The sequence below is a fragment of the Homalodisca vitripennis genome, chromosome 1, assembly GCF_021130785.1.
Source record: "Homalodisca vitripennis isolate AUS2020 chromosome 1, UT_GWSS_2.1, whole genome shotgun sequence".
In the NCBI taxonomy this organism is placed as follows: domain Eukaryota; kingdom Metazoa; phylum Arthropoda; class Insecta; order Hemiptera; family Cicadellidae; genus Homalodisca; species Homalodisca vitripennis.
In genome coordinates this window covers 29811473-29820624 of record NC_060207.1, presented here as the reverse complement: position 1 = coordinate 29820624, position 9152 = coordinate 29811473, and the positions used below count along the sequence as shown (strand labels likewise).

Here is a 9152-nt window from a genome sequence, read left to right as displayed (position 1 = left end):
AGTGCGATGAAATAGAATGAATGTCATATGATACATTTTATTCTTTTCCGGTGAATCCGGTAACTGAATATACAATAGAAATATATTTTTAGATTTCCATGGTGGTGATCTAAATACCTAGCTAACAGGTCAAACCGTCTTAAATTGGCTAATCAGTCCAATACAACTATGTTTCTCACCTATATCTTAAAATGAATTTTTGTTAATAAATCATATCAAAGCATATGAGCTAAATCCTAATAATACACTAAATACATCCAATGAATACCATCTGCCTACTGATGATTGGTAAAAACGGAAAGTTTTGTTTATTTTGCCTCTATATTTTACATATGTTTATGGAAATTCCATTATAAAATCCAGATACACTTTTATAAACAATATAACTTAGTTCGTTCTTTCTTCTGTTGTTATGTCCTTATGAATTGACAAAGTATTGATTTAACCACATTCAGGATACAAGCAAAAGTGTTATTGTGGAGGATTTGACCGATCCTGTAATTGTCTCTGTCATATGCTGCTCACTTTTAATTACATAACTCAATAGAATTTAGTGATCTATTCATTATACTTGGGGTTTCATTTTGTTGTAAGAGACTACAATAGTAGACACCAGATGGAGAGTTCGAGGTTAAATATCGGTACTTTGGGATTATACCGACCACACCCAGACACGAAGAACACAAAAATATAAATTTATAGAAACAAACATGATAGAACGAAAAAACAACTCTTTAATTACAAAATTACAAACTTACAACGATTTTCAATTGTTAATGGGGTCATATTCCGTTATATGCCCCCAACGCTTAAACTTTTTTCAATGAACTTAGAACGTTATAAAACGATGTAGTTGAGTAACAGAACTAACATTCCATCAATCAACAAGCATTTCCAGGTATTGTGATCGATATTGTTGTCGCTGTTATCTTATCTTTCTCGAGAATCCCGATTACGGCAGGTCGCGCGGCATCACATGATTATTTAAGTTTTTTGCACGGTACATAATTGCCTTTCCATTACAATTCAATTTATATTTCTGATCAGCCCCTCTAGAATTTGATATTTTACTGATAGGTACTATCTCGAAGGATGTTTTTCTTTCGTTGACATCAGCGCGGGCTTCGGCAGCACCTCAGGCCGGAGGCACTCGCAATTTGGGTGGCGGAGTGTGATCAATAAAAACAAGTTTTGTGTGTTTTTTTTTTCGATAAAGAGTTTAGTTTTTGTTTGGTAATGTTTGTTTTTGTTGAATTTTTGTGTTTGGAGAAATGTAGGGGTAAAACACGGAAGTACAACAAAGCGACGCACCAGCTGAACGGGCGGCGAGACTCTGCAATCACGTTATCTACTAGGCCGCTCGACTTTGACCTCTGTCTGAAGATGGGGAGGGGTTTGCGATAAGACAATTCCTGTTTTATATTTCACGAAATATTGTTCTATGCTAATCTAGTAATCAGTAGAAGCAAAATGTCAAATAACGATTCATGTCTGGGTGTGGTCGGTATGATCCCAAAGTACCTAAATATCGATTAGGCCATTAGATTTCGCTTTTCGTTCAATAGTAGGGTTTGGTCTGTTATTTAGATCTACTGGTGAACCATCCTGGTAGCCAAAGGAGTACAACAAAACCATAGATCTTCAATTCTTAGTCAACGAACAAAATTAATAATCTTTAAATTCAGCCCTGTCTTTACTGTTAGACCACGCACAGGTGATTTTCACTGTTAGTTTCTCAATATATTGAAAGGACATTTCTCCAACACTTTGCAATAAGAATACGGGCTGGAATCTTTTTTGATAAGAATCTAGATGGAAATTTGACTCTTGATTTACACCTAGAACTACAAAGAAGTTGGATCAAACAATTAAATGTTTCAACTGTATTAGTAAGGACACCGTATAAGAGTGAGACCTCAACTATCGACCGAAAGTGTCACTATCATTAACAATCCTATTTAATCAAACGTAAAATTGCCGAGAAGAGTCTCTTGTGGCGGTTTTGGTGAACCTCAAGGAACCAGCTTGATAGAACAAATTTTAACCAGGTTGGCTTGTGCTGACCGGTGGTTCTAGGTGTCAAACGACGCAGTTCGAACAAGAATTCTCTTGTTGAAAACATAGATTTCATAGAAAACCAGTAAACAGCTAGAAGTTCTTCTCCTTCACCTACAGAAAACTGCTGTTCACAATGGTGTTGTGATATTCTTGGACACTGTAAGTATCATCTAAGGAGACTAATATCATTATTTTTATGTCGGTATTATTTTTTAAATTATTATTTTCATAGTATCATATTCTGTTGATATTATGAAATTACTATTTATTACATATCGTATATATATATATATATATATATATATATATATATATATATATATATATATATATATATATATATATTGTAAAATAAACGATTTAAATATACAAGTTTTATATAGATTGTATATATAAATTGAGTTAAAGTTGTTTTCAGCCCTTTCACTCATCTCTAGGGCTTACAGTAATAATTTTATATAAACCACACAAAATATTTTTGGTAGACTAATTTACAAGGCTTAGACTTTTTTGTAGCCAAAGTCTCCAATCAGCTGTTCTCCAGTAGGCCATGAACTGTCCTATTGGATGAAATAAAAGTGAAACTATCGTTGTCCAACGTAGGCAGCCAATAAGGTTCTTCTTCTTGATTTTTTTTGTAACGTTTGCGTACTCGTCATCTGAAAATTTTAAATGTTTGTCACTTTATGTGTACTCGATTCGCCTGCTGTCAGCTGAAAGAAACTGAATTCCAGTAGTGTGGGAGTGGTTGTTTACGTATTGTTCTTGAAGCATTAATTTGTGTTGTATTAAAAACATTAAATTATTTGACTCCAGCCATTGGACTCCATAAATACAATTGGTTTGCCGTAGTAAATTGCTGAGGTTACATATTTGAAGCACAGGTAAGATTTGAATTAAACTAAGCCTACTATATTTCTAAGGTTATGGACTTTTAGTTAATATATCATAACACAGTAATTATATTGAGGGATGAAATAAACAAGGTTACACTGACAATTTTGAAGATAAAAACTGTATTAAATCTTAATTTTGATACCATTTTAGTAAAAAAATGTGTATTATGCTGCACTTGGTGTATGATATGGCTACTTCGATATACTGCCATTACTTGTGCATTTAAAGATTAAATAAGCAAGTTTTAAGCGATTGAAGATATTAAAGAAATATTAAGTCAAGAAACTAGGAGCACAATAAGTTTACCCATAGGATACCCGGTTTTTTATATATACCTTTGGGCTTAGCAGCCGCTTACTATATTGCAGCCTCACTATAATGCAGCCTCGCTTAGTATAATCACTGATAGAAATATATTGAATAAAATAACAATAAACCTGTCAGCATATCTAAAATACTAAATCATTATATTCTTATTCAGCAAGTAAGTTTACACAATCATGGAAATATGAAAAAATTGACTTTTTACAAGTATCAACTGTTTCATTAATACCATAATTTAATACATGTTTAACTACATTAAAATGTATATTAATAAATTAAACTAGTGGATTCTGTAGACAATTTTAAGAAACACGTATATTGATTTTTGGCTAATTTATAGGCTAGCTTTTACTGTTTTTGTTGTTGTCAAAATACGGGAAGAACGACATTTAAGGGACCCTTTCAATATTTATATTACATTTATTGGATTATGTATGGCTATACCAACATTTTTACTTGGTCCTGGAGGTGAGTGAAAAACTTTCCTCAAGATTTTATTATCGAGAAATAATATGTCAAAGAAAATTCTAAAGGATCTTGTAACAAAAGCTTCTAGCCATCAGTTTTGATGTCAGGATTTTTAGAACCTTTGATTTTGTGTATCGATGTAGTACTCTTCTTACAAGATAGAGTAGATAGCTGTTTGTTTCTAACAGTATGTTTAAGTTAAATTGCAATAATATAATTCTAAATTAAATAAAGATTGCGTTATCTAATGGGAGTCTAAAGGTACATCAACTTTTGTTTATATATAGTTAACAAGAACATGTTACAAACAACACACTTGATGTACATTTATTCAGATAATATCAAAAATAGGTAGTTGTTAATTATGAGAATATAAATAGAATATAAGATGAATATAAGATAGAATATGAGAATATAAGATAAATTTCATGTTAAAAATAATAAACTTAAGGAGTCAAAATCGATTGGAATATTTCATTTAATTGGCATTTAATGTTTTCAAGCTTTTATCATTATGTATATTTTTGCTGCTTTCCCTATAAAAAAATATAGAAATTTGCAAAAAAGTATTTATTTTTCTATAAGTACGTACTATGAATTTTATGAATATGAAATAAAAATCATGTTTTTAATTAAAGAATACAATGATAATCTCATACATAACAAAGGTACTGTAACTATCTGAGAAAAATGACAGGAAATAAGTAAATAATTTGATATAAATAATAGGAAACCATACTAAAGCAAACAATAATTGGAACATTTACTAATTATTGGTCTGTACCTCTGTCAATGATGTTATATCCCTTAAATACATGTCAGTGACCTTGGAAAATGTGCCAAAAAGGGTGAACTCATGCTATAAAGAGTACCTTATAAAACTCTCACGAAATTATGTATTATTGAAGTTAAATAAGGTATGGTTTTGTAAAAAGACTTGTAGGCAGTTAGAATTTTAACCTGAATTGGAAAAAAATGTGTACTATTGGGGTTAAAAACAAATACAAATCTTACACTGGTTACCTGGGTATTTCAACATTAAAGTGTTAACTTGGCAAGTTCAAGGGGGTTTGAAAAATGCATTTGTTATCGAGAGAGTTGTGATATTAAGGTTAAAAACAAATAAAAATCACTATATACCTGGGTATTTTAACATTTAAGTGTTAGTCTGGCAAGTTTAAGGTGGTTGAAAAATGCATTTGTTATAGAGAGATTCGTAGTATTGAGGTTTAAAAACAAATATAAATCATACCATATACCCGGGTATTTTAACATTTAACCGTTAATCTTGCGAGTTAAAGGGGTTTTAAAAAGGCATTTGTTATCGAGGGAGGCGTGGTATTGAGGTTTAGTAACAAATTAATTTCAAAATAAAAACCAGCTCTTCTTACAATGTAGTCTACTCGAAACTAGTAATAATTTACAAGGTAAATAGGCTATTTAACGATGAAGTAAATTTTAAATTGTTTAAAAATATTTTTATTTTAGATCTGAATCATTTGTACTACTCAAGTTTCTTGTCTATGAAACATGCTATTATAGCTGACAATTATTGCCTCCAACCATCAGCGTGGGTAACATCGGTGTCCTACCCTGCACTAGCAAATGAAAAACATACCACGAAGTGTAGTACCTAAGAATAATAGATCACTTAATTCTAGAAGGTCCCACTATGAATAATGCATGATCAAGCTAGACACATTACAAACTTATCCAACTATAATAATGTAGCAATATTCCTTTAAATATTAGTTTCTGTGCAATATAATGGTTTGTGTGTGCATAAAAATGTATTATAGCAATAAAAGTATACTCCTATAGAACATTTTAAAAGTGATTTTAATAACACAGTTGAAGTATATATTATTTAATATATTTTTAATAATGATAATGCTAAACTTCTTTAGACTACATACCTGCCAAAACATACCAAATGTGGCAAAAAATTGTCTTAATGTTGTGTTATAAATAAGGATATGACTATAACTATCTATACAATTGACATGTACATCAGTTTACTCTAAATTTTATTTTTCAATTAAATTAATGTTATATTTACTTGTATAATTAATTGATCATAACAAAAGGTAAATGTCGTAAAGTTTGGTTCTGTTTTTATTTTTAATTACCAATGGACATCTCCATTTCATATTTATTATAACGATATTAACAACCAAGCAGTTGTTTATTTATTTATTTATTTATATACGGACAACCCATTTTAACAAAATATAGTACAAAGTTTCAATGGCTAATATAGATAAGCTGCAACACAAAACAGTAATATTAACAAAGTACTGTAGTATGATAATAGATACAAAACAAGATGAATTAATACATGCAAGATGCAAAAGACCAAATGAATTAGCAAACAATAAGAGGTAACAATAATAAACTATGAAAAATAACATGATGAGTAACAGACAACAAGGCAATAAAATATGAAAGAGCTAACAATGATCGACTATGAAGAAATAAAACAAAACCCAGAATATCAACAAACGAAAGAGAAAAAAAAACACAATTTTTTAACATTATAATAAATAACAATGATAAATAATTTATGATAAATAATTTATGAACAATGAAACATAAATAAATAACAAATGAACAATTTGGTACTAATGAGCAGTGCAAGCAAGCAGAAATAGATATGAATCGATAAATTTTAAACCGCGATTAAGGACAAAATAGTTAATATACCGTATTAAAAAGGATTAACAGTAAGAAGCGTTAAATAAAGTGATTACAAGCAATAAAGAAATCTAAAAATAATAATAATAAATAATAGTAATAACAAATATCTACTATACGAACATAAAAAACAATGCATGTTTTACATGGAGCCTTCCTTTCTTAATCTTCCATGGAGAGCAGTTGGTTAATCTGTCTCTTAAACGATACAGCACCAGTGTTAAAAATGTCTAGTTCCAGTGGTAGGGTATTCCCAAGCGTCTGGATCCGGACCATCGTGCTGTTCCTTTCGTAGTTTGTAGAGTGATGCAGTCTTGCAAACAGGTCACTCGATCTTGTACTGGCAGGAACGTGGAACCTTACCCGCTCCAGTAACTGAGGGCAGTTGAGATCTCCATTAACCAACTTGTATAAAAACACCAGATCAAAAATTTTTCTCCTCAAAGCAAGTGGTTGAAGGCCAAGTTCAGCTGCCAAAGAGTTCACAGGGACATCAGCATAACGATGACCCAGGCGATAACCAACTAAGCGGATGAAACGAGACTGAATCGATTGGAGTCTGTCTTGGAGATATTGTTGATTAGGAGACCACACAACTGTGCAATATTCCAAGTGAGACCTAACAAGGCAACAATATAGAGTCTTTAACGCCAAAGGAGCCGTGAAAAAACGTGAGTACCTGATTATCATGCCGAGGTTCCTATTTGCTTTGCTACAAATGTGATTCACGTGATCTTCAGAACTCAGAGAGGCAGCACACATCACACCTAGGTCCCTAATCTCGCTTGTTCTTTTGAGACTACATCCACCCAATTGATAATCATGGAAACGAGGAGATGTTATCCTGTGAAAGGTGATAACGGAGCATTTCGTTGAGTTTAAGGACATGCCATTATCAGAGCACCATTTCTCAACAGCCTTTATACTTCGCTGAAGGATTTCAAAGTCGCATTCAGATGTGATTTCAGAGTAAAGTTTAATATCGTCAGCAAACAATAGGTGATTGGCAGGAACTACGTCAGATATATTATTGATGAATAGATTAAATAATACGGGACCCAAGTGCGAACCCTGTGGGACTCCTGAAATCGCCACGAACTCTCTGGAGAAAGAAGAAGAGAATTTCACCATTAGCTTGCGATCTTGAAGGTATGATGAAAACCACTCTAAAAGAGGGCCATGGACGCCATATGCAGAGAGCCTTACAAGCAGATGCAAGTGACTGACTCTGTCAAAAGCCTTGGAGAAGTCCAGAAAAATTGCATCAACCTGTTTCCGTCTTGAGAAGGATGAGATAATGTCGGACTGGAAGACTACTAAGTTCGTTGCTGCCGATTTTCCAGGCGAAAACCCATGTTGATGGGAAGATATACACCTTTGTAGTAGGGGAGACACTCTAGAAAGCACCAGTCTCTCAAAGACTTTGGAGATCACTGACTGGACAGCAATAGGTCTATAATTGGTAACTTCAGATGTTGTCCCGGATTTGTGTATGGGTACAACATAGCTTTTTTTAAGAACGTCAGGAAAAACACCACTGGATACTGATTTGTTGAAGAGCTCCTGGAGCGGACCAGATAAAAGGAGGTGGCAATACTTCAGGACACCAGGAGGTATCATGTCAGGCCCGGAGCCTTTATTTACGTTGAGATTGAGAAGCTCCTTTCTGACTTCATCTTCACTAAAAATACAATGAGAGATAACATTGCAAGAGTCGACACTGTCTAAACTAGTAGGAGGTTGTTGTTGAGACGTGAACACCGAGGAGAAGAAATCAGCAAACATTTCGCATTGTTCATTCACACAGGACGATGAGGTGCCATTATAAACCAGAGCTGACGGAGTTCCATGGTTCTTCTTTAACCCATCAACGAAGCTCCAGAACCTGTTGGGATTAGAAGGAAGGATATTTTGGACATGGTTTATGTAATTTTCGAAGCATTCTTGAGAAAGCCGTTTACAATTTGACCTGGTGCGAGAGTAAGAATAGTATGTGCAGTCATTCAAAGTTCTCTTATATTGTAAGTGAAGTCTTTTCTTTTCAGTTACCAGTCTCTTCAACTCCGGACTGAACCACGGTGGGAATGATGATCCGACTTTAATCAAAGGTGTATGTTTTAAGACAGAGGTTTTTAACGTTTCAGCAAGGTTAGAGAATTGCATGTTTACGTCATCAGGTGAAAAAGAGTTTTTGTAACAAACACGCGGGATATCATGCTGCAGTTCTTGATAGACATTTATAAGGTTACATTTCTTGAAGTTATGGACGTAGGAAGTCTTGTTGCCAGCTGTGGGAACGGAAGGAAGAGCAATCCTAAGAGCGGGGTGATGTACATCCTCAGGTACCAGTGGCTCATCATCCCTGGAGACAACAGTGTGTATATCCGAGGAGAGGATGACGTCCAGAATTACACCACGAGTGTTTTCAATGAGATTTACTTGAGTTAAATCAAGAGTAGAAGTAAGATCGCTCAAGGCTCTCGCTGGACCGGAACGGAGATTAGTCCGAGGGAAAGTGCTCCAATCAATTTCAGGTTGGTTCAGATCACCCATAAGTAGCACTCGAGAGAAGGAATCCAACGTGACAGCTTCTTCTATTGACGTGACGTATGTTTCGTAAGAATTGACAGATGCGTCAGGAGGGATGTATACAACGCCTGCTAGAACTTTTACACCAGCTGAAGTCGTTACTGAGATTAGGGTTTGCTCGA

The 9152-nt window shown here is 33.7% G+C and overlaps 1 protein-coding gene across 1 annotated transcript in view; it reads left to right on the top strand.

The window, feature by feature from the left end:
* The first annotated feature begins 2620 nt into the window (after positions 1–2620).
* Positions 2621–9152, top strand: part of LOC124359074 (pyruvate dehydrogenase E1 component subunit beta, mitochondrial-like) — a 109995-nt gene continuing 103463 nt past the window's right edge. Inside the window, exon 1 of the mRNA XM_046811510.1 lies at positions 2621–2942. The gene's annotated coding sequence lies outside the window, so the exon portion shown is untranslated. The remainder of the gene's footprint in view (positions 2943–9152) is intronic.